A 25984-nucleotide genomic window follows, 5' to 3' on the forward strand; every position below is an offset into this window, starting at 1 on the left:
AACTGCGCTTCCGTAGAGGTAGGGGGGCTAGCAGACCAGAGGTGGATGAACATAGTGCCCTCGTTTGGGTGTAAGGTCTGATCAGAGCCTGAAGGTAAGGAGGTGCCGTTCCCCTCACAGCTCCGTAGGCAAGCACCATGGTTTTGTAGTAGATGCGAGCTTCAACTGGGAGCCAGTGGAGTGTGCGGAGGAGCGGGGTGACATGAGAGAACTTGGGAAGGTTGAACACCAGACAGGCTGCAGCATTCTGGATAAGTTCTAGGGGTTTAATGGCACAGGCAGGGAGCCCAGCCAACAGCGAGTTGCAGTAATCCAGACGGGAGATGACAAGTGCCTGGATTAGGACCTGTGCCGCTTTCTGTGTAAGGTAGGGTCGTACTCTGCGAATGTTGTAGAGCATGAACCTGCAGGATCGGGTCACCGCTTTGATGTTAGCGGAGAACGACAGGGTGTTGTCCAGGGTCACGCCAAGGTTCTTTGCACTCTGGGAGGAGGACACAATGGAGTTGTCAACCGCGAGATCATGGAGCGGGCAGTCCTTCCCCGGGAGGAAGAGCAGCTCCGTCTTGCCGAGGTTCAGCTTGAGGTGGTGATCCGACATCCACACTGATATGTCTGCCAGACATGCAGAGATGTGATTCGCCACCTGGTTATCAGAAAGGGGAAAGGAGAAAATTAATTGTGTGTCGTCTGCGTAGCAATGATAGGAGAGACCATGTGAGGAAATTACAGAGCCAAGTGACTTGGTGTATAGAGAATAGGAGAGGGCCTAGAACTGAGCCCTGGGGGACACCAGTGGTGAGAGCACGTGGTGCGGAGACAGATTCTCGCCACGTCACCTGGTAAGAGCGACCTGTCAGGTAGGACGCAATCCAAGAGTGAGCAGCGCTGGAGATGCCCAACTCGGAGAGGGTGGAGAGGAGGATCTGATGGTTCACAGTATCAAAGGCAGCAGATAGGTCTAGAAGGATAAGAGCAGAGGAGAGAGAGTTAGCTTTAGCAGTGTGGAGAGCCTCCGTGACACAGAGAAGAGCAGTCTCAGTTGAATGACCAGTCTTGAAACCTGACTGGTTTGGATCAAGAAGGTCATTCTGAGAGAGATAGCAGGAGAGTTGGCTAGAGACGGCACGCTCAAGAGTTTTGGAGAGAAAAGAAAGAAGGGATACTGGTCTGTAGTTGTTGACATCGGCGGGATCGAGTGTAGGTTTTTTGAGGAGGGGTGCAACTCTCGCTCTCTTGAAGACGGAAGGGGCATGGCCAGCGGTCAAGGATGAGTTGATGAGCGAGGTGAGGTAAGGGAGAAGGTCTCCGGAAATGGTCTGGAGAAGAGAGGAGGGGATAGGGTCAAGCGGTCGGGTTGTTGGGCGGCCGGCCGTCACAAGTCGCAAGTGTAGACAGCTCTGGACAGAGAAACCATTTCAATAATCATTATTCCACCTTCCAGCACCATTGGCACTACACCAATATGTGTTTTACAATAAATAAATAAATATTATTTTGAAAGAACAGCTGTGAAATAATTTTCATAAATGAAGGGACCAGGAAATCTGGTCACAATGCAGACACAGTAGACAGATAACAGACACATTTTAATACCATGTTGGCACAATCAGAACAGACAATATTAGGACAAAGGACCCAAGCTAGCACCATTTATAAACGGGGCTATTGATTAATTTGCTCCCATTGGAAATGACATGCTGTGGTATATCTTGAGTTAGTAATAAAAACATTTGGTCAGAGTTCAATGCGTTCCTTGTGAAAAAAAAGTATAAGGCAATCTTTTAAATCCCCCACTTCAAGAGCAAACGGTTTTCAATAGTTTGTAATATTTATAGTTTTTTTTGGAATATAACTGATTAAATATTGATTAAACACACATACACACAAACACATTAAACATTTCATAATATTAATTATGTTTGTTGTGGTTTTGGACCTGGAACAACATTTCTTCAGTGTCACAGGTTTTTTCTCCCTTCTCTCTAGTTTTTTTGCCTTGTTCTCCAGGAACCTCTTGTGGGGTGAGGCTGTCAGGACTGTAGCCGACTCAGCCTTTCTTTTCCTAGGCCTCGCCTCCTGTATCCTTGGCCTGGGGGATAACTCCAATATGACCTCTGCCACTGATTGTTGTTGTAGAACTGGTACTTTTAACAAAGAACTGGTACTTTTAACAAAAACAAACAAACAAATAAACAACAAGAACTCATGAATATTGGTTCAATAAACAATTATTTATAATCACTCTATGTGCTATTATATACAGTATTTCCTGCTGATGTTTTTTCTTACCAACATTCAGAGCAAGGTCACTGGAGACCTGTGGGTGCTGGGTAGGCTGTGGAGTGGAGGTTGTGGCGGAGGTTGATGTTGTGGCAGAGGTTGTGCAGGAGCTTGTGGCAAGGGTAGAGGTCATGGTGGGGGTGAAGCCAACAGCTCGAGCCAGACTGGTTGCTTGTGGGTTACGGATGGATAATTCTAGGTGCCGCTTCATAAAACCGTAAAACCTGTCTATGCCTGCCAACCGCTTTTCTTTATTGAATGTGTTTTGGATTCCCATCCTCTCCGCCAGGTCAAAGGTCAAAGTTTTCAGACATCCCATGATGTATGTCCAAAAAGGGCTCTTTCCCTTTTTGGGATATGACTCACTAGGTCACATTCGAAAGAGCCAGGGAAGACTGGTAACCCACCCAAATGGCTGTGGCCTGGGGTTTTGGCCTGCTTGTCTCGGTGGCACCTCAGGGTTTTGGGTGGCACATTAAAAGCATGGGCATCTACCTTAATTCCCTGCCCATTTTCAATAGCATTCAGGGCACAATGAAGCGCATCTTTGCCATAGCCACCATGATCATATATTTTCTTAGAAACCGCTTATCTGAAAATATATATTTTTAAAAGTATCTTAGGAATGGTGGAGAACTGACCCCTAATCTAACCCTAACCCTATTCTAACCCTAACCATTGTTCTCATCCTAACCCTGGCCCTTATTCTAACTCTGACCCCTAACCCTAACCTTGCTAACTGGGGGTTAGCTATGCTAGCAGACATTATCTTATGTTAACTAGCTGGCTAGCATTTATTTCACCTCAGACTTTCTGCTAGTGAGGTTGCTAGTGAGCTAACTGGGCTAGCCAGTGCCTAAATTACAGCTAGAAACAAATGATCAACCATTGGAGGGGGATATCTTGCCCCCAACATACTAACCTAACATATTATACTTTACTCAAAAACAAACAACATTTTTCTCTCTAAACAAGTGGATGATTTATCTTAAGGCTTCCCTACATGTATATAAAAACATTAAATAATGGATCTACAACTTTTTCTAAATGACAAAAAATCAGATAATTTTACCTCAAAATCGTTTTGATGGAATGACTCAGATTACACTTCTCACCCTATAGTACCTTAATGTTAGCTCCACATGAAGGTATTGACTAATGAAACTCTATGTAGTAGGTTTTTGTAAATGAAATGTCAATAAAATAAATATATCATGATCGATTAAGGAAAACTAAATCTTCACAATCCCGACCTCAGTGGTTACAGCCTACAATATTTTATCCCACGCGTTAGTGAGTGAGAGGCTGTAAACACAAAATATGTCTATCGCTAAAGATTTTTATTGTTTTATTTTATTTAACCTTTATTTAACCAGGTAGGCCAGTTGAGAACACGTTCTCATTTACAACTGCGACCTGGCCAAGATAAAGCAAAGCAGTGCGATAAAAACAACAACACAGAGTTACACATGGGATAAACAAAACATACAGTCAATAACACAATAGAAAATCTATATACAGTGTGTGCAAATGTAGTAAGTTATGGAGGTAAAGCAATAAATAGGCCATAGTGCAAAATAATTACAATTTAGTATTAACACTGGAGTGATAGATGTGCAGAAGATGATGTGAAAATAGAGATACTGGGGAGCACATTAGCAAAATAAATAACAATATGGGGATGAGGTAGTTGGGTGGGCTAACAACTGATGATTAAAGTAGGTGAGGGAGATAAGAGTCTCCAGCTTCAGAGATTTTTGCAGTTCGTTCCAGTCATTAGCAGCAGAGAACTGGAAGGAATGGCGGCCAAAGGAGGTGTTGGCTTTGGGGATGACCAGTGAGATATACCTGCTGGAGCGCATACTACGGGTGGGTGTTGCTAAGGTGACCAATGAGCTAAGATAAGGCGGGGATTTGCCTAGCAGAGATTTATAGATGACCTGGAGCCAGTGGGATTGGCGACAAATATGTAGTGAGGGCCAGCCAACGAGAGCGTACAGGTCAGAATGGTGGGTAGTATATGGGGCTTTGGTGACAAAACGGATGGCACTGTGATAGACTACATCCAATTTGCTGAGTAGAGTGTTGGAGGCTATTTAATAAATGACATCGCCGATGTCAAGGATCGGTAAGATAGTCAGTTTTATGAGGGCATGTTTGGCAGCATGAATGAAGGAGGCTTTGTTGCGAAATAGGAAGCCGATTCTAGATTTAACTGTGGATTGGAGATGCTTAATGTGAGTCTGGAAGGAGAGTTTATGGTCTAACCAGACACCTACAGTGAGGGGAAAAAGTATTTGATCCCCTGCTGATTTTGTACATGTGCCCACTGACAAAGAAATGATCAGTCTATAATTTTAATGGTAGGTTTATTTGAACAGTGAGAGACAGAAAAACAACAACAAAATCCAGAAAAACGCATGTCAAAAATGTTATAAATTGATTTGCATTTTAATGAGGGAAATAAGTATTTGACCCCCTCTCAATCAGAAAGACTTCTGGCTCCCAGGTGTCTTTTATACAGGTAACGAGATGAGATTAGGAGCACACTCTTAAAGGGAGTGCTCCTAATCTCAGTTTGTTACCTGTATAAAAGACACCTGTCCACAGAAGCAATCAATCAGATTCAAAACTCTCCACCATGGCCAAGACCAAAGACCTCTCCAGGGATGTCAGGGACAAGATTGTAGACCTACACAAGGCTGGAATGGGCTACAAGACCATCGCCAAGCAGCTTGGTGAGAAGGTGACAACAGTTGGTGCGATTATTCGCAAATGGAAGAAACACAAAATAACTGTCAATCTACCTCGGCCTGGGGCTCCATGCAAGATCTCACCTCGTGGAGTTGCAATGATCATGAGAACGGTGAGGAATCAGCCCAGAACTACACGGGAGGATCTTGTCAATGATCTCAAGGCAGCTTGGACCATAGTCACCAAGAAAACAATTGGTAACACACTACGCCGTGAAGGACTGAAATCCTGCAGCGCCCGCAAGGTCCCCCTGCTCAAGAAAGCACATATACATGCCCGTCTGAAGTTTGCCAATGAACATCTGAATGATTCAGAGGAGAACTGGGTGAAAGTGTTGTGGTCAGATGAGACCAAAATTGAGCTCATTGGCATCAACTAAACTCGCCTTGTTTGGAGGAGGAGGAATGCTGCCTATGACCCCAAGAACACCATCCCCACCGTCAAACATGGAGGTTGAAACATTATGCTATGGGTGTGTTTTTCTGCTAAGGGGACAGGATAACTTCACCGCATCAAAGGTACGATGGATAGGGCCATGTACCGTCAAATCTTGGGTGAGAACCTCCTTCCCTCAGCCAGGGCATTGAAAATGGGTCGTGGATGGGTATTCTAGCATGACAATGACCCAAAACACACAGCCAAGACAACAAAGGAGTGGCTCAAGAAGAAGCACATTAAGGTCCTGGAGTGGCCTAGCCAGTCTCCAGACCTTAATCCCATAGAAAATCTGTGGAGGGAGCTGAAGGTTTGAGTTGCCAAACGTCAGCCTCAAAACCTTAATGACTTGGAGAAGATCTGCAAAGAGGAGTGGGACAAAATCCCTCCTAAGATGTGTGCAAACCTGGTGGCCAACTACAAGAAACGTCTGACCTCTGTGATTGCCAACAAGGGTTTTGTCACCAAGTACTAAGTCATGTTTTGCGGAGGTGTCAAATACTTATTTCCCTCATTAAAATGCAAAATTAATTTATAACATTTTTGACATGCATTTTTCTGGATTTTGTTGTTGTTATTCTCTCACTGTTCAAATAAACCTACCATTAAAAGTATAGACTGATCATTTCTTTGTCAGTGGGCAAACGTACAAAATCAGCAGGGGATCAAATACTTTTTTCCCTCACTGTAGGTATTCATAGTTGTCCACATATTTTAAGTCAGACCCGCCGAGAGTAGTGATTCTAGTCGGGCGGGCGGGTGCAAGCAGCGTTCGATTGAAGAGCATGCATTTAGTTTTACTAGCGTTTAAGAGCAGTTGGAAGCTACAAAAGGAGTATTGTATAGAATTGAAGCTCGTTTGGAGGTTTGTTAACACAGTGTCCAATGAAGGGCCAGATGTATACAAAATGGTGTCATCTGCGTAGAGGTGGATCTGAGAGTCACCAGCAGCAAGAGCGACATCATTGATATACACGGAGAAAAGAGTCGGCCCGAGAATTGAACCCTGTGGCACCCCCATAGAGACTCCCATAGGTCCAGACAACAGGCCCTCCGATTTGACACATTGAACTCTATCTGAGAAGTATTTGGTGAACCAGGCGAGGCAGTCATTTGAGAAACCAAGGCTATTTAGTCTGCCAATAAGAATGCGGTGATTGACAGAGTGGAAAGCCTTGGCCAGGTCGATGAAGACGGCTGCACAGTACTGTCTTTTATCGATCGCGGTTATAATATCATTTAGGACCTTGAGTGTGGCTGAGGTGCACCCATGACCAGCTCGGAAACCAGATTGCATAGCGGAGAAGGTACGGTGGGATTCGAAATGGTCGGTGATCTGTTTGTTAACTTGGCTTTCAAATACTTTCGAAAGGCAGGGCAGGATGGATATAGGTCTGTAACAGTTTGGATCTAGAGTGTCACCCCCTTTGAAGAGGGGGATGACCGCGGCAGCTTTCCAATCTCTGGGGATCTCAGATGATACGAAAGAGAGCCCAGCTGATTTGTAGGGGTCCAGATTTTGCAGCTCTTTCAGAACATCAGCTATCTGAATTTGGGTGAAGAAGAAGCGGGGGGGGGGGCATGGGCAAGTTGCAGCGGAGGGTGCAGAGCTGGTTGCCGGGGTAGGGGTAGCCAGGTGGAAAGCATGGCCAGCCATAGCAAAATTATTATTGAAATTCTCGATTATCATACATTTATCGTTGGTGACAGTGTTTCCTAGCCTCAGTGCAGTGGGCAGCTGGGAAGACGTGCTCTTACAGTGTCCCAAAACGTTTTGAAGTTAGTGCTACAGGATGCAAATTTCTGTTTGACAAAGCTAGCCTTTGCTTTCCTAACTGATTGTGTATATTTGTTCCTGACTTCCCTGAAAAGTTGCATATCGCGGGGGCTGTTCGATGCTAATGCAGTACGCCACAGATGTTTTTGTGCTGGTCAAGGGCAGTCAAGTCTGGGGTGAACCAGGGGCTATATCTGTTCTTAGTTCTTAATTTTTTGAATGGGAAATGCTTATTTAAGATGGAGAGGAAAGCACTTTTAAAGAACAACCAGGCATCCTCGACTGACGGAAAGAGGTCAATATCCATCCAGGATACCCGGGCCAGGTCAATTAGAAAGGTCTGCTCACTGAAGTGTTTTAGGGAGCATTTGACAGTGATGAGGGGTGGTCGTTTGACCGCGGACCCATTATGGACGCAGGCAATGAGGCAGTGATCGCTGAGATCCTGGTTGAAGACAGCGGTGGTGTATTTAGAGAGTAAATTAGTCAGGATGATATCTATGAGGGTGCCCATGTTTACAGATTTAGTGTTGTACCTGGTAGGTTCCTTGATAATATGTGTGAGATTGAGGGCATCTACTTTAGATTGAAGGACGGCCGGGGTGTTAAGCATATCCCAGTTTAGGTCACCAAGCAGTACGAACTCTGAGGATAGATGGGGGGCAATCAATTCACATATGGTGTCCAGGGCAAAGTTGGGGGCTGAGGGGCGTCTGTAGCAAGCGGCAACAGTGAGAGACTTATTTCTGTAAAGGTGGATTTTTAGAAGTAGAAGCTCAAACTGTTTGGGCACAGACCTGGATAGTATGATTGCAACTCCACCCCCTTTGGCAGTTCTATCTAGATGGGACATTTTGTAGTTGGGAATGGAAATGTCAGAGTTTTTGGTGGCTTTCCTAAGCCAGGATTCAGATATTTTTTACGTCGGCAGACCAGTCGTGATGGATCGGCGGGGCTCCGTGTCGACACTAGGAGGTCCCATCCGGTTGACAGAGAGGTAGATAGCCGGGAGATGGGCCTGGCTCGAGGCTAGCTCAAGGCTAACTGGTGCTAGCTTTGGGACAGTGGTGATTAGCCAACAACAACATCCATTCAGTTCCAGCTAGCTAGTTGCGATGATCCGGTGTTAAAGGTCCAGTGATTCAGTGTTTCCGGCAGAAAATCCAATATGTTCTGGGTCGATAGCGCGCTGTGCAGACTGGCCGATAATTGTCCAGGCTAGAGCTGGCTGGTAGGTAGTGCAGGCCACGGACAATGGTGAAAACCGATAACGGTGGCTAATAGCAAGTAGCTAGCAAGTAGCTAGTTAGCTGGCTAGCTGGCTAGTTTCAGCCGGTTCTAGATAAAAAGGTATAAGAAATAATAGAATCCAGGTACTGCATCGGCATGTTCTGTGCACGCAAGTACTGGTCAGACGCGCCACTGCGGTTCCTGACGATAGCGGGTTGCCACTGCACGTCCCCGGCGAAAGCCCCATAGCCACTGAGTCCCTCTGAAAACTCCCAGGTACTCTGTGTAGCTTTACACTGCACCGCTTCTTCGTTATAATACCCTAAATACAGGCTCTGAATACTAACCAGTGGGTAGCCCGTGGCCTGGTCTCCGGGGGTTGGAGAGTTAGGCAGTGCCAGGTACAGTCTGGCTCCCTGGCACACAGCCTGAAGAAAGCTTGGAGGCCTTGGCTAGACCTGGGGAAGGATAGCGAGGAGGCAGAGATGTGTATTGGGGAGGTGGGGAAGGATAGGGGGAGGCATGGTCGTGGGGTTGGGGGTTGGAGTGCAGGGGAACTGTGGAACTGAACGGTCAATTGCTGGTGGTGATTGGGTTTCTTGTGGCATGTTGCTCTTGAAGTAGCGCGCACAACGATTTTGGAACCACACCTGAGAAAGAGGTAGATCAAGTTGTTAGGCTGGATGCTTTGTTTGCAATTTCTATCTCTCTTTCCAGTTAGGCCTACTTATCATGCATTAGCCTACGCATTCTTCACTTTGACGTCAGGGTAGTGCGTGAGGGAGAAGGCCCTCTCCAGCTCGACCAGCTGCGCTTTGCTGAAGGTCATGCGCTTCCAGCGCCGCCGAGTGTCCTTGTGCACACCGCGGAGAGCATCCTGGCTCACTGTAGGGAGGAGGAGAGATATAGTCATTGTAGGTATTCCGTTTAGAGACACCTTTCTCTTTCTTTCTATTCACTTTGTTACAGTTTCCAACCAGGTTGGAGACAGAAAATACACATTTACGCACCAGGATATATCGCCTAACCATTAATGATATTTTTCATCTTTACAGTTTCACCTAAAGTTATAGGCTACATCAACAACAATGTTGGAAAATATAGATATTTTAGCCAATTTCACTTTGTAAGAGCCAATTGACATCTCCACAATATTATCCTACAGATGGGATGGAACTTGCTGCAACGACATGGAAGGCTGTGACCTGAGTATTCAAAGACACGACACCTTGATATCCAAGGAAAATGAAGACATGGCCGGAAATGTCATGGGATCTAGGAGCGATCTACCTGTGTAATAGACCCCCCTCCCCCTCTCCTCCTCGTCCTCCCCAAAGGTGGCAGGTCAGTTCCCTCATGCCACACCTATGCGTGCCGTTGAAGTGCACACGCTTCTAATAGCCGTTACCTCCAGCCGGCTAATAAGGTGTCCTTTTTGAAGTCCAATGAGCTTGTAATGGGCCTGTTTACGCCACTGAGCCAGACGGACACACTGCCAGCCTTGACACGATCAGGGGAAACAGTGATCACCCCCTGACACGTTTTGTTCAGAGAGAGGTAACGGGGATAGTGTCATAGGGAAGTGAGTATGTCTGCGCATAATCCTTCCATCGAGACCAGACCACCAGAAGGCCTATAGGCTAGGCTACCACCAGAGAAACGGCCCACTGGTCAAAAACTGGTTGAATTAACGTTGTTTACACATAATTTTAACAAAAATGTTTTAATGTGACGTGGAAAACTGATTGGATTTGCAAAAAGTCATCAACATAAGGGAATTTCTTATTTTTTCATCCAACTTTTAACCTAAATCCAATGTCATGGTGACATTTGTTGTTGATTTCACATTTAATTCACTTTAGTTGACAACTCAACCAAATGAAATCGATCGAGAATATAGCCTACTGTATAACCGTGTATCAATCTTTGGGTGCATTCGTAAATTCACTCTGGCCATCTACTCCGATTTCAGAGCACTGTCGTCTGAGTGTGCCAGAGCATAGAACACCTGTTGAAAAAGCGTAATTAAATTGTTGCCAGCAGCACAGTTACAGTTACCAACGCTCTGGATAACATGAAAACACCCTAACCAGCTGTGCAAGAGGGAGTAAAATGGTCAGAGTGAGGTGTTCTCTCATTTGTGTCTGGAAGTAGCTAGCAAGCTAGCCAACGTTAGCCAGTTAGCTCGGGTGCTTGACTGCGGTTGTGAGGTCAGAAGGCTCGCCTCAACCCTACTCCTCCGCCAGAGCGTCCAGTGTGCGCTCTGAACGCTCCGAGAGCGAACCGCTCTGAATTTACAAACAGACAATCTAACAACCCTCTGAATTTAAGAACAACCAGAGCGCACTCTGAGTGCACTCTGGCACTCCAGATTGAATTTACGAACACAGCCTTTATACCATGTTATTGTTGAATACTCGTTTCTGATTGGCTTGAAGGGCATTCTAGACCGTGCATTATTTCCCTAGAAGCACATTTGCACGGTAGAATACAATGGCTATAGTTAATTATTACATGTTCTACATTTGAGCTGCTTATGAAAGCAAAAGTCGAATTGAAAACATTATTGGCATTGTTGAATTTGATTTTCATCATAGTAAGATAGGACTGACTGATGGAAACTAGCAAATCTGTTTGTTTGGTTACCAAGGAAACTACTGTCGCTATCTTATAAACTTGCTAGCTACTAGCAGTGGATGTTGAACAAAGTTCTACCTGCAAATGAACATATTTATAGCGGTAAATGTGTTAAATTATAGCCATGATATAAAATGGATGATCAACTGGAAAATAATGCAACTCAGTGGAAGTTTTTTTCTTTCTTTTTTGTCTTCTTTTTTTTAGGGGGGGGGGGGTAAATCAGCTTTAATATTGCAGATAGATTGTAACTTCCATCAATGTAATTGTCTTCATCACTTCCAATCCCCCATATGTTTTTTTTCTCTCACATACATATACAGTGGGGAGAACAAGTATTTGATACACTGCCGATTATGCAGGTTTTCCTACTTACAAAGCATGTAGAGGTCTGTAATTTTTATCATAGGTACACTTCAACTGTGAGAGACGGAATTTAAAACAAAAATCCAGAAAATCACATTGTATGATTTTTAAGTAATTAATTTGCATTTTGCCACTCCAAGGACCTTGAGATGCTTCTTACGGAGCGACTACTTAGTTGCCCTGGCTGTGTGTTTCGGGTCGTTGTAATGCTGGAAGACCCAGCCACGACCCATCTTCAATGCTCTTACTGAGGGAAGGAGGTTGTTGGCCAAGATCTCGCTATACATGGCGCCATCCATCCTCCCCTCAATACGGTGCAGTCGTCCTGTCCCCTTTGCAGAAAAGCATCCCCAAAGAATGATGTTTCCACCTCCATGCTTCACGGTTGGGATGGTGTTCTTGGGGTTGTACTCATCCTTCTTCTTCCTCCAAACACGGCGAGTGGAGTTTAGAACAAAAAGCTCTATTTTTGTCTCATCAGACCACATGACCTTCTCCCATTCCTCCTCTGGATCATCCAGATGGTCTTTGGCAAACTTCAGACGGGCCTGGACATGCGCTGGCTTGAGCAGGGGGACCTTGCGTGCGCTGCAGGATTTTAATCAATGACGGCGTAGTGTGTTACTAATGGTTTTCTTTGAGACTGTGGTCCCAGCTCTCTTCAGGTCATTGACCAGGTCCTGCCGTGTAGTTCTGGGCTGATCCCTCACCTTCCTCATGATCATTGATGCCCCACGAGGTGAAATCTTGCTTGGAGCCCCAGACCGAGGGTGATTGACCGTCATCTTGAACTTCTTCCATTTTCTAATAATTGCGCCAACAGTTGTTGCCTTCTCACCAAGCTGCTTGCCTATTGTCATGTAGCCCATCCCAGCCTTGTGCAGGTCTACAATTTTATCCCTGATGTCCTTACACAGCTCTCTGGTCTTGGCCATTGTGGAGAGGTTGGAGTCTATTTGATTGAGTGTGTGGACAGGTGTCTTTTATACCGGTAACGAGTTCAAACAGGTGCAGTTGATACAGGTAATGAGTGGAGAACAGGAGGGCTTCTTAAAGAAAAACAGTCTGTGAGAGCCGGAATTCTTACTGGTTGGTAGGTGATCAAATACTTATGTCATGCAATAAAATGCAAATTATTTACTTAAAAATCATACAATGTGATTTTCTGGATTTATGTTTTAGATTCCGTCTCTCACAGTTGAAGTGTACTTATGATAAAAATTACAGACCTCTACATGCTTTGTAAGTCGGAAAACCTGCAAAATAGGCAGTGTATCAAATACTTGTTCTCCCCACTGTACATATAGTGAGGGAAAAAGGTATTTGATCCCCTGCTGATTTTGTACGTTTGCCCACTGACAAAGAAATGATCAGTCTATAATTTTAATGGCAGGTTTATTTGAACAGTGAGAGATAGAATAACAACAACAAAATCCAGAAAAACGCATGTCAAAAATTTTATAAATTGATTTGCATTTTAATTAGGGAAATAAGTATTTTACCCCCTCTCAATCAGAAGGATTTCTGGCTCCGAGGTGTCTTTTATACAGGTAACGAGCTGAGATTAGGAGCACACTCTTAAAGGGAGTGCTCCTAATCTCAGCTTGTTACCTGTATAAAAGACACCTGTCCACAGAAGCAATCAATCAATCAGATTCCAAACACTCCACCATGGCCGAGACCAAAGAACTCTCCAAGGATGTCAGGGACAAGATTGTAGACCTACACAAGGCTGGAATGGGCTACAAGACCATCGCCAAGCAGCTTGGTGAGAAGGTGACAACAGTTGGTGCGATTATTCTTAAATGGAAGAAACACAAAAGAACTGTCAATCTCCCTCGGCCTGGTGCTCCATGCAAGATCTCACCTCGTGGAGTTGCAATGATCATGAGAACGGTGAGGAATCAGCCCAGAACTACACGGGAGGATCTTGTCAATGATCTCAAGGCAGCTGGGACCATATTCACCAAGAAAACAATTGATAACACACTACGCCGTGAAGGACTGAAATCCTGCAGCGCCTGCAAGGTCCCCCTGCTCAAGAAAGCGCATATACATGCCCGTCTGAAGTTTGCCAATGAACATCTGAATGATTCAGAGGAGAACTGGGTCAAAGTGTTGTGGTCATAAGAGACCAAAATGGAGCTCTTTGGCATCAACTCAACTCGCTGTGTTTGGAGGAGGAGGAATGCTTCCTATGACCCCAAGAACACCATCCCCACCGTCAAACATGGAGGTGGAAACATTATGCTTTGGGGGTGTTTTTCTGCTAAGGGGACAGGACAACTTCACCGCATCAAAATGACGATGGACTGGGCCATGTACCGTCAAATCTTGGGTGAGAACCTCCTTCCCTCAGCCAGGGCATTGAAAATGGGTCGTGGATGGGTATTCCAGCATGACAATGACCCAAAACACATGGCTAAGGCAACAAAGGAGTGGCTCAAGAAGAAGCACATTAAGGTCCTGGAGTGGCCTACCCAGTCTCCAGACCTTAATCCCATAGAAAATCTGTGGAGGGAGCTGAAGGTTCGAGTTGCCAAACGTCAGCCTCGAAACCTTAATGACTTGGAGAAGATCTGCAAAGAGGAGTGGGACAAAATCCCTCCTGAGATGTGTGCAAACCTGGTGGCCAACTACAAGAAATGTCTGACCTCTGTGATTGCCAACAAGGGTTTTGCCACCAAGTACTAAGTCATGTTTTGCAGAGGGGTCAAATACTTATTTCCCTCATTAAAATGTAAATCAATTGATAACATTTTTGACATGTGTTATTCTTGATTTTTTTTAAACTTTCCAACCCCACCACCCCTTCCCTAATTGTAGTAAACAACAACACTTAGGCCTCTACTTCCAGCTCATACATACTATATACATTTTATGGACACAGTCCATTTTACAATAATTCTATTTTGTTTGTTTTTACTTCTGAACTTCCTCTACCCTCAACCTCTCCGATCATTTTCATGATGTCCATCTGGTTTGCTTCTATACGCCGTATCTCTCCAACTGTGCTCCTTCACAAAAGCTCTCAACCTATAACCGATATACTTATTATGGACACAGCATGCCCTACATTAGTTATCTTGCTGATATTAGTTGTTGTTAGTTGTTATTAGTCCCATCCTTCAGCTCCATTCAACACCTCCCATCTATCTTTTAACACCATCCATATTGGATTTCTATTTGCCATATGTTTTTCAACTGTACTGTGATGTTTCACAAAGGTTCTGAACCCTTCTATTCTCATTGTTTCTACAGATTGTAAATTGAAAATAAACATTTTAATATTATTATATTATTGATCGATTGACTATGACTTTTCAGATCACCCAGTAGTGCTATCTGCAGGGTTAGCTCCAGGTAAATATTGCAATCCTTCAGCCATTCCTGGACGTGTGACCAAAAACAAGCCACAAATGGACAGTACAAAAACAAGTGATCTAATGATTCTGTCTCTTCGCAGCAAAATCTGCAGAGCTGGAAAGATTGTATCCCCTATATAAATAACATTCTATCGGTAGGAAGAATTTTGTATAAATACTTTAAATTGAACAATTCTAAGTTTTGAATCCGGCATCGTTTTGCGTATCAGTTCATAAACACTATGCCATGGAATCTGTGCGTCAAAAATCTCTTCCCAACTATTTTGAAATCTATATGAGACGGCTGTCAATCCTTTGGTCCTTAAATGAAACTGGTATACTTTTTTTTTTATCACAATTTTCTTTAACCAATGTTCTTTAATGCAGGGCCGACAGACAAGTTCCTTACCTTTTCCCCCTTCCACTTTCCTCTTCCATTTTTGCGGTAATGCTGCAATTATTTGGTTGTAATTTTTGGTAGAGCAGACATTTTTATATGTTTTTTGTTTGATGCATGTACGACATAACTCCACCAGTCCTACCTATGATATAATTTACAAGATTATACCTTTTAAGAACATTTTTTCAAAAGATACTGGCTTTTTATCAATTATATATTTGAGTTTAACCACAATATTTGTTGCATTATTTGTTCTGTCGTTTCTGGAGTATTAAATAGAAATTGCAACCAACTTTCTATGGCTTGTTTCAGAAATAGTGATATTTGGGAGATGATTTCCTTTTCAAATAACTGAAAGTGAGAGGTTGTAATCTGAGTAAAGGGAAAAAGGCAATTTTTTAACATGGGGTGAGACAATTTTACTAATTTGCTAGAGAACCAGTTAGGATTTAAGTATAACTTTTGTATGACTGAAGCTTTTAGTGATAGGTCTAATTCCTTAATATTTAATAATTTCTGTCCTCCGAATTCATATTCATTATATAAATAGTCCCATGTAGCTCAGTTGGTCGAGCATGGCGCTTGCAATGCCAGGGTTGTAGGTTTGATTCCCACAGGGAACCAGTATGAAAATGTACGCACTCACTAACTGTAAGTCGCTCTGGATAAGAGCGTCTGTTAAATTATTAAAATGTAAAAATAGGCCTGTTTAATTTTGTCTGGCTTGCCGTTCCAAATAAAATGGAATATTATTTTCTCATATAATAAAAAAAACTGTTCGCTAGGCATAGGCAAGACCATAAGCAAACAGGTAAACTGGGATAATACTAAAGAGTTAATCAGGGTGATTTTTCCACAAATAGACAGGTATTTACCTTTCCATGGTAGCAAGATCTTATCTATTTTTGCTAACTTTCTATTAAAATGTATTGGAGTGAGATCATTTATTTCATTTGGGTATGTATTCTGAGTATATCCACATCGCCATCAGACCATTTTATTGGTAAACTACATGGCAATGTAAAAATTGTATTTTTTAGTGATCCAATACGTAATATAGTTCATTTATCATAATTTGGTTGTAATCCAGAGAGGTTAGAAAATGTATCTAGATCCTCTATGAGGCTGTGGAGGGATTCAAGTTGTAGATTTAAAAGAAAACATGAATCATCAGCGTACCTTTGTTTTTAAGCCCTGGATTTCTAATCCCTTGATATTGTTGTTGGATCTGATTTTAATAGCTAACATTTCGATGGCCATAATAAATAGATATGCCGTTAGTGAACAACCTTGTTTTACTCCTCTTGACAGTTTAAAACTTTCTGAGAAATAGCCATTATTTACTATTTTACACCTAGGTTTACTATACATGATTTTAACCCATTTTATAAGAGATTCTCCAAAATTGAAATGTTTCAGGCATTTATATATAAACTCCAATCGTACTTTATCAGATGCCTTTTCAAAGTCTGCTATGAATACTAGGCCTTACCCAGATTTTTCAAAGCTTTCTATTGTTTCCAGTACTTGCCTTCTTTATATCCAATGTATCGTCCATGTAAAAAACCTGTCTGATTAGAATGAATAATGTGCGACAATACCTTTTTAATTCTATGCGCTATACATTTTGCTAGAATTTTTGCATCACAACACTAACATTTTTTTTATGGACTGGATCTTTATATTTCCCACTTGTATCCTGTTTCAGTAATAATGAAATCAGACCTTCTTCTTGAGTGTCTGATAATCTACCATTTACATAGGAGTGGTTAAAACATGCTAATAACGGTCCTTTGAGTATATCAAAAAAGGTTTGGTATACCTTGTCTGGTATGCCATCCAACCCTGGAGTTTTCCCGGACTTAAAGTCTTTAATTGCATCCAGAAGTTCCTCCTCTGTAATTTCACCTTCACATTAGTCTTTCTGTATGGCTGTTAATTTTACATTATCAATAGAAGAAAAAAAATCCCTTCAAATGGCTTCAGTTAGAGGAGATGGAGGCGACTGAAACGAAAACATATGCTTAAAGTACTTTGCTTCCTCCTTCAAAATATATTTTGGTGAATCATGGGTGACTCCATGATTTGTAACCAGTTTCAGTAACTTCTTTTTGGTAGCATTTCTATGTTGAAAATGAAAAAAGAATCTGGTGCATTTTTCCCCATATTCCATCCAGTTTGCTTTATTTTTATAATATATTACACTTGATCTTTCTTGAATAAGTTTCTCCATTCCTTTTTGTTTTTCCTCTAATTTATTCTGAGCCTCTATGTTACAGTTTTTATTGCTATCTATCTGTTCTGTTAGACCTTCTATTTATTTTGTTAGTATGGACTCTTTTGACCAAAATTGCTTTTGTTTTCAAGATGAGTACTGAATTGCATGGCCTCTAAAGGCACATTTGAAAGTGTCCCATACAATAAGGGGATTTGCTGTACCTATGTTATGTCAAAAAAATTCAGTTATAAATTCCTCTGTCCTAGTTACGAAACAAGTTATCATCCAATAGGCTTTGATTACATTTCCAATGTCCTCGCCCACGTGGAAATTCAGTAAGAGTAATGTATATGCCAATTATATGATGGTCCGACCACATTCTGTCCCCTGTCAACACTTTTTAAACTTTTGGTGCCAACGAGAATGACATAAGAAAGAAGTCAAGACAACTAGCTTGATTGAGTCTCCGCCATGTATATCTCACTAGATCAGGACATTTAAGTATCCATATATCTACTAATTCTAATGTATCCATGACATTCATGATTTCCTTAAGAGCATGAGGGTGATAGTTTGTAGTGTGATTTTCTTTACGGTCCATTGAGCTATTTAAAACAGTATTATAATCTCCCACCATAATAATAGAGTATTGTATTGCTTGCAGGGTTGATAATTGATTATATATATTGTCAAAGAAGTGTGGATCATCATTATTTGGTCTGTAAAGGTTAATGAGCCACATCTGTTTATGGTCCAATAACATATTTAAAATCATCCATCTACCTTGCGGATCTGTTTGGACAATTTGCACATTTGGATCGAAATTACTGTTAATTAATATCATCACCCCTTTTGAGTTTCTTTGCCCATGGGAGAAGTATATTCCCCCCCAGTCCTTTTTCCACACAACTTCATCTAGAATTGTAGAATGAGTTTCCTGTAAACAATAGATATCATATTCCTTCTCTTTGAACCATGTAAATATTGTTCTTCTTTTGTTATTATCTGCTAAGCCATTACAATTATAACTCAGTGGAAGGTTAGTTCCACTTCGCTAGTACGTGGTGGAACACACCTTCCACATCATTCATTATTCTCCAGAGAACGCATAGCCCCTCGTTGATTATCCCTTACATAATTATATCACTGAGAATATACTATACCGGTCTTGAAATCCACATCTCCAATTTCAAATGAGTGACACCTGTCTACCTCTGGCTATTGGACTAGCTATGAGCTATAGTTACAAACCCCACAGTTTATTGTTAAAAGCTGGTGGGAAAATTGTGACAATCCGATTATGTAATTGCCTAAATGACTACCTACCCGTAGCACTGACGTCTGTAGCCATGAAGTGCTTTGAAAGGCTGGTCATGGCTCACATCAACACTATTATCCCAGAAACCCTAGACCCACTCCAATTTGCATACCGCCCCAACAGATCCACAGATGATGCAATCTCTATTGCACTCCACACTGCCCTTTCCCACCTGGACAAGAGGAACACCTACGTGAGAATGCTATTAATTGACTACAGCTCAGCATTCAACACCATAGTGCCCTCAAAGCTCATCACTAAGCTAAGGATCCTGGGACTAAACACCTCCCTCTGCAACTGGATCCTGGACTTCCTGACGAGCCGCCCCCAGGTGGTAAGGGTAGGTAACAACACATCTGCCACACTGATCCACAACACAGGGGCCCCACAGGGGTGCGTGCTCAGTCCCCTCCTGTACTCCCTGTTCACCCATGACTGCATGGCCAGGCACGACTCCAACGCCATCATTAAGTTTGCCGACGACACAACAGTGGTAGGCCTGATCACCGACAACGATGAGACCTGGCCGTGTGGTGCCAGGATAACAACTTCTCCCTCAACGTGATCAAGACAAAGGAGATGATTGTGGACTACAGGAAAAAAAAAGAGGACTGAGCACGCCCCCATTCTCATCGACGGGGCTGTAGTGGAACAGGTTGAGAGCTTCAAGTTCCTTGGTGTCCACATCACCAACGAACTATCATGGTCCAAACACACCAAGACAGTCGTGAAGAGGGCACAACAAAGCCTATTCCCCCTCAGGAGACTGAAAAGATTTGGCATGGGTCCTCAGATCCTCAAAAAATTATACAGCTGCACCATCGAGAGCATCCTGACTGGTTGCATCACCGCCTGGTATGGCAACTGCTTGGCCTCCGACCGCAAGCCACTACAGAGGGTAGTGCGTACGGCCCAGTACATCACTGGGGCCAAGCTTCCTGCCATCCAGCATCTCTATACCAGGCGGTGTCAGAGGAAGGCCCTCAAAATTGTCAAAGACTCCAGTCACCCTAGTCATAGACTGTTCTCTCTGCTTCCGCACGGCAAGCGGTACCGGAGTGCCAAGTCTAGGTCCAAAAGACTTCTCAACAGCTTCTACCCCCAAGCCATAAGACTCCTGAACAGCTAATCATGGCTACCCGGACTATTTGCACTGCCCCCCACCCCCCACCCCATCTTTTTACGCTGCTGCTACTATGTTTATTATTTATGCATAGTCACTTTAACTCTACCCACATGTACATATTACTTCAACTACCTCAACTAGCCGGTGCCCCAGCACATTAACTCTGCACCGGTACCCCCCTGTATATATAGCCTCCCTACTGTTATTTTATTTGACTTCTGCTCTTTTTTTCTCAACACTTTTTTGCTGTTGTTTTATTTTACTTTTTTTATTAAAAATAAATGCACTGTTGGTTAAGGGCTGTAAGTAAGCATTTCACTGTAATGTCTGCACCTGTTGTATTCGGCGCATGTTGCCAATAAAATTTGATTTGATTTGATTTGAATATGCCTACATTTCAATGGATCATAGATCTATGCAATTTTTGGCCTAGTGGTTTGGTATGAATGTCAGGCTTATTTGTGCATATTTTAGCCACTGTGCCATCTAATAGAATAATAAAATAATATTCTTATTTCAAACACGGACCTTAAATGGGGTTTTAGACAAACACACATCTCGAAAGTTTGGCACTATAAGGTTCTATCTGCAAAAATATGATTCTGAGATAATTGGCTTTAATGTTCCGAACCCTCATTAGTTTGAATGGTGTCAGCAATTGTTATCTTGTATTCTTTTGAATTAAAGAACATGAACTTGGGTATTTAGAGTACTATATAGATAGAGAATATTGAACAAAACAAGGCTATGGCATTAACTCAATTTTGTCCCAAGCTCTCGATTTATCATAAGGTTTACTGTCTACAAGGGTTTGGAATGTCTCAACTGGCACTTTTAATAACATAGCATTACATTTCTTATTAGACAACATTAGAGATAGAGCAAGTCCTTTTGTTGAATAGAAGCCTACTGCATCTCACTTCCCAGGTCATCATTCTAAATAAGAATTTGTTCTTTTTTGACCTGCCTGGTAAAATAAAGGTTGAATAAATTCATATTTATTTTTTATGTAAAAGGGCAATCTGTGATTGCTACATCCATTTTTGGAGTTGAAAATTAATTATATATAGCCTACCCACTGATTCTTGAAGAATAAAACGTATAAATGCCTTGTGAGCATAGTAACTGATCAGAACCCAAAATATAAGCATGTTTGTAAACAATGCCATTGTAAACAAACACTGTGTTGCCGCAAAACATTTTTAAAACTATAATATTGATATCATGAATGGGTCAGTCCTTGCATCATTCTGTATATGAATTTGAGAGTTATACAATTTTTCCAGCCTCGTCCCTCAGCTGTTTACCAAACAGCAGCAGATTGATGTTTTGTTATTGTTTGAACAGCAGATTCCCCCTTTAAAGCTCCTTCATAGATTCACAACAGCCTTATATAACTTTAATTCCATCTGTGCTCTCATGGCCCCAGCACAGAGCAAGGTAAATGGTTTAGCCAGGGTTTGGCCACTAGATGGAATCAGATGCATACGCACATACACACACACGTTGTGTTCTTCTATCCTCGTGGGGACCTAAAATTAATTTTCATTCAAAATCCTATTTTCCCTAACCCTAAATCCAACCCTGACCCTAACCATTACCAAAATCTTTTGGGGATTTTAGATCCCCAGAAAGATAGAAGAACCAACCCAGACACACACACACACACATTTCCTCACAAGCCAAGACCCAAAGTCCAATAACAATCACTGGTGTGCAAACACAGCTAATGAAAACAAACCTACTAACAAACAGACAGCAACAAGTTGAAAACACTTAAACACAATGGCACAAGTATTTACCAAACACACTGCAGTAAATGAGTTAATTTGTCATTGAATATTGTGGGTTTGTCTCTATGTTTGTGTATCGATTGTAGTTTGCTGAACCTTGTCTGAGACCCGAACACTAGGCTTTAGCTCAGCAGGCTAACACAACCTTGTTGCATACAGGAAACCCGGTTGGAACCCAGTCGGTCACATTTGACTAAAGCTGAAGTAGAAGAGTGCAGAGCCAGAGCCTTATGTTGAGAATATAAGGCTATTTTGAGGGAGAAAATCAGAGATTCACTTCTAAATGAAAGGTCCACTGTTTAATAATAGTTGGCATAGAACTAATGGGGGTTTTATTCATGACATTCCTGATGATTTTTTTTTTTTGCTTTCAGAGGGAATAGAGAGAGCAATGAGTTGACCCATCTCAAACATTACACAACAAAACCACCAGTGTTTGTCATTGACTCAGTGTGTGTGTGTCAGCAGTGAAAGTGGATCCTCAGGTGTGATTGATGTTCCCCCTCCTCTTCTCCTCCTTCCCTTTCCCCCCCTCCCACAATACACAAACACCCCTCCTCTCCTCTGCGTTTGATGTGGAAACTCCATCCATATTTCCTGTTATCCTGAGAGATTTGGAGGCCTAATTCTTGTGTGTGTGTGTGTGTGTGTTGAGGGGGTGAGTCCTGGCCTGCTCCCAATGCTTCAGAGGGCTCCTAGCAGCCCTGAGAGCCTGAGATCCAGAGCCTGAGTGTGATCCATCCCAACATGGCTACAGATGAAAGGCAGAGACCCGGCATGTCATTGGAGAAATACTGCAGAATGCCTAGGGGATGACCCAAATATGAATGGACTTGGTTTGAGCTTGAATAGCAAAAATTTACTGTATGCTCTTTACGTACACTACCGGTCAAAAGTTTTTTACAATTTTCTACATTGTAGAATAATAGTGAAGACATCAAAACTATAAAAGAACACATATGGAATCATGTAGTAACCAAAAAAGTGTTAAACAAATCAAAATATATTTTATATTTTAAGATTCTTCAAATAGCCACCCTTTGCCTTGATGACAGCTTTGCACACTCTTGGCATTCTCTCTCTGAATATAAAACCATAAAATTGTTTAAATAAATAGATATCAAGTTTAACTGAAACACAAAAAGGTGATGTTTCATGATTCCCACCTGGGTCAGGCCCAAAGTAGGCCTACCATAATGGAAATGTACCCCTCAGGAGCGCAGGGGGAAGAAGATTTTTCTTATTTTTTCAATTATAAGAGCAAGTTTTTCTTGAAAAGTGAAATCACAAGAAATTACAGTAAAACTACATTAGCAACATTAAGATCAGTCTAACAAGTGCTTTATTTTAAATTGAATGTGAAACGAGAATCTGATGGTCACCTATTGCAAGCATGCAGATCCTTCTAAATATGTCAGTTATTTTTCTGTGGCTGAAACATGGGCTACTCATAGAATGAGGTATGGCTACGGGGAAAGACTTGGAATTTGACCTAACTCTCGTTATCCCACTGGCTATAGGGTGAATGCACCAATTTGTAAGTCGCTCTGGATAAGAGCGTCTGCTAAATGACGTAAATGTAAATGTAAATGTATAGGCCAAGAAGAGGGCTGGCATATTTCTGAAGATTAAAGATAAATGTGAAATGAATGTGGTTTTTATCAGCTCAATCATGGTTCATGGATTTTTTTAATATTTCTGTCATACTTGCGCCTTGGCCCAAACCCTTGGATCTCTAAATAGATGGTGCTTTCCATTCCCATTCATTTGGGTCTGAGATATACCGTTTTTTTTAAAACATTTTAGTCATTTAGCAGACGCTCTTATCCAGAGCGACTTACAGGTAGTGAGTGCATACATTTTCATACTGGCCCCCCGTTGGAAACGAACCCACAACCCTGGCGTTACAAGCGTCATGCTCTACCAACTGAGCTACACAGGGCCTTTTTCTAATGCAGTAGGCACCAATCCTGGTCATAAGGAGCTAAGCCTACAGTGTTGCATGGAATAGTGCATGCAAAGGACAATTGACACATCACATTGTATTGCACAAAGCATGGAGTTGTGGCAGCCACATTCAACATGATTTTGGCAGTTGGCAACTTGCCAATTTATTGTAACATGATAATAACATGTCACTCAGCTACTAAAGCATTGTTTTTTTGTTCTTAAATTCTTCAACAAAATAAGAACTTGTGGGCCTATATCTTTAGTAATCATTAAACTATAGAAGCATTGTGTGCTTTATTATTCTTTTCGCGATAGGCCTACCATTCTGCAGTGCAAAACGTTGGGTAAACAAAACAATATCATAAGAAAAGGGTATAGTAAAGGATGATGCATCACGGCCAGGTAATAACCATGTAGAGAAACATGATTATAACGTCATTGTGCATGGATTTCTGACGCTTGAGGGACAGGCAAACTAACCAGCGTACCAGATATGGCCCGCCTCCACCAATAGCAGATGGGCAGCATTACCGGAAATCCACCCTTAGCAGCCGTGGAAAAAGATATGTTTATGGTTTTCAGGGATACAGTATTTTCAACCTAACTTCCGTTTTTCCTCTGTAAAACGGAAGTAGGTACTCCGCTCAGGCATCTTTCTCTGGCTGCTATATAACGTTAACGGAGATCCGTCTTTCATGTTTACTCAATAGTGGTTTGGACTGAGCTCGCGGATCATTTCTAACGTCGTTGATTCTGCCACATAGCAATTTGCGAATAATCTGAGTGAGATTTGGAATAACAGCCGGTCAGGTAAGAGTTAAAGTTGTGTTTGCGAGTTACAAATTAAATTAGTGATAAGAAATGTTACAGAATGCCCTGCTGCAAACCGGTACTGTGTTAAAGGTTGTGTTTAAGCCTTTTCTACATGTTGACTCAGCAGAATAGAATCAAGAACAACACCTTCTCTAAAACGGATAATTTTTAGCCATAATGAAGAGCTATAACTCGAGCTCAACGTTATCATGTAACGGCTCAGAATGATTATATGATTTGATCTCGCATGGAGCCAGCGTTGGTACAATATTAATTCTAACCAATCTGTGTAGCCTACAATGCGCTGTTCTTTATTTCACCGGTAGTTACGCAGTTATAATGGGATAATACAAGTCATTTGCTTTGTCTAGTCTTGTTTTAGCCTTTTGACAGCATTTCATCATAGCTGTTATTGCTGATAACACCAAAGCAGGCATAGTCGGTTGCCCAAGGCAAACAGAGCAACCTAGTAATTTGTGGATGTCCAGAATCCATTTCGTATGATATGTTACAAATATGTTATAATATGTTACGAATTTGATTTGCAAACGTATGATATGTTATGAATTCCAATTTGTTGTGGCTAACGTTAGCTTGGTGACTAGGGGTTAGGGCAGAGCTGCCAACTCTCACGCATTGGCACACCTCTTACAGTATATCTGACGCATTGAAAAGTACTGCTATTATTTTCTAATTAGTCAGCGCATTAACTTTTCAACTGTGCTCCAAATCGATTCTATGGAACCCAGGACTCCCTGGAAAACAGTGGCAATTGTTACTGAGTGGACTATCCTGGCTAAATAAATGAGCGGAGCTTTGAAATAGGAGCATCTGCGTCTGCAATTGAACATCATGAGATGAACCTTTATCAATGTCCTGTCCTGCCACAGCACTGTGAACCGCGGCACATTGAAGCATATGATTGGTCTAGTTATGTAAGGTATCAAGGGGATTGGGTGCATGTTTTAAAGAAACGCCCCTCAAGATTAGAGTGGCGTTGAATGGAAAGAAAGAACGAAATCGATTTAATCCACACTTGCATTAGTCCCCTCGTTTGGTGATTTGCATTTAGGCTGTGACAATGAAAAGGCAGCAGACAGAGACCTACAGTATGTTTCAGCAACGACGTTTGGTAGGGTGACCTGATTTTGTCTAACAGATTGCTAACCAAAAAGGGGTGGGACAATAGGTATAACAATTATTTGGTTAGGGTGTGGGGGCAGATTAATGGCATTATGTCTTCAGGAGATTTTACTATTTATTATTGGAACAATTCTCATTCTTAACAATGGGCTAAAATATAGGGTAATTAGTGTGCTTGTCAGCAATAACTCTGATATGCCTACTTTTGTCTTAGAAAATTAATTACAGTGCATTCGGAAAGTATTCAGACCCCTTTACTTTTTCCACATTTTGTTACGTTACAGCCTTATTCTAAAATTGATTAAAAAACAACATTCAGAGACTTGTCCCGAAGCCACTCCTGCATTGTCTTGGCTGTGTGCCAAGGTCATTGTCC

At 42.1% G+C, this 25984-nt stretch overlaps 1 protein-coding gene across 1 annotated transcript in view; it reads left to right on the forward strand.

Moving 5' to 3' along the window:
• The first annotated feature begins 24171 nt into the window (after window positions 1-24171).
• Window positions 24172-25984, forward strand: part of LOC311142552 (aldehyde dehydrogenase family 3 member A2-like) — a 29941-nt gene continuing 28128 nt past the window's right edge. The window contains exon 1 of the mRNA XM_084178230.1: window positions 24172-24462. The gene's annotated coding sequence lies outside the window, so the exon portion shown is untranslated. The remainder of the gene's footprint in view (window positions 24463-25984) is intronic.

This window comes from Coregonus lavaretus (assembly GCF_964263955.1).
Source record: "Coregonus lavaretus genome assembly, chromosome: 15".
NCBI lineage: Eukaryota > Metazoa > Chordata > Actinopteri > Salmoniformes > Salmonidae > Coregonus > Coregonus lavaretus.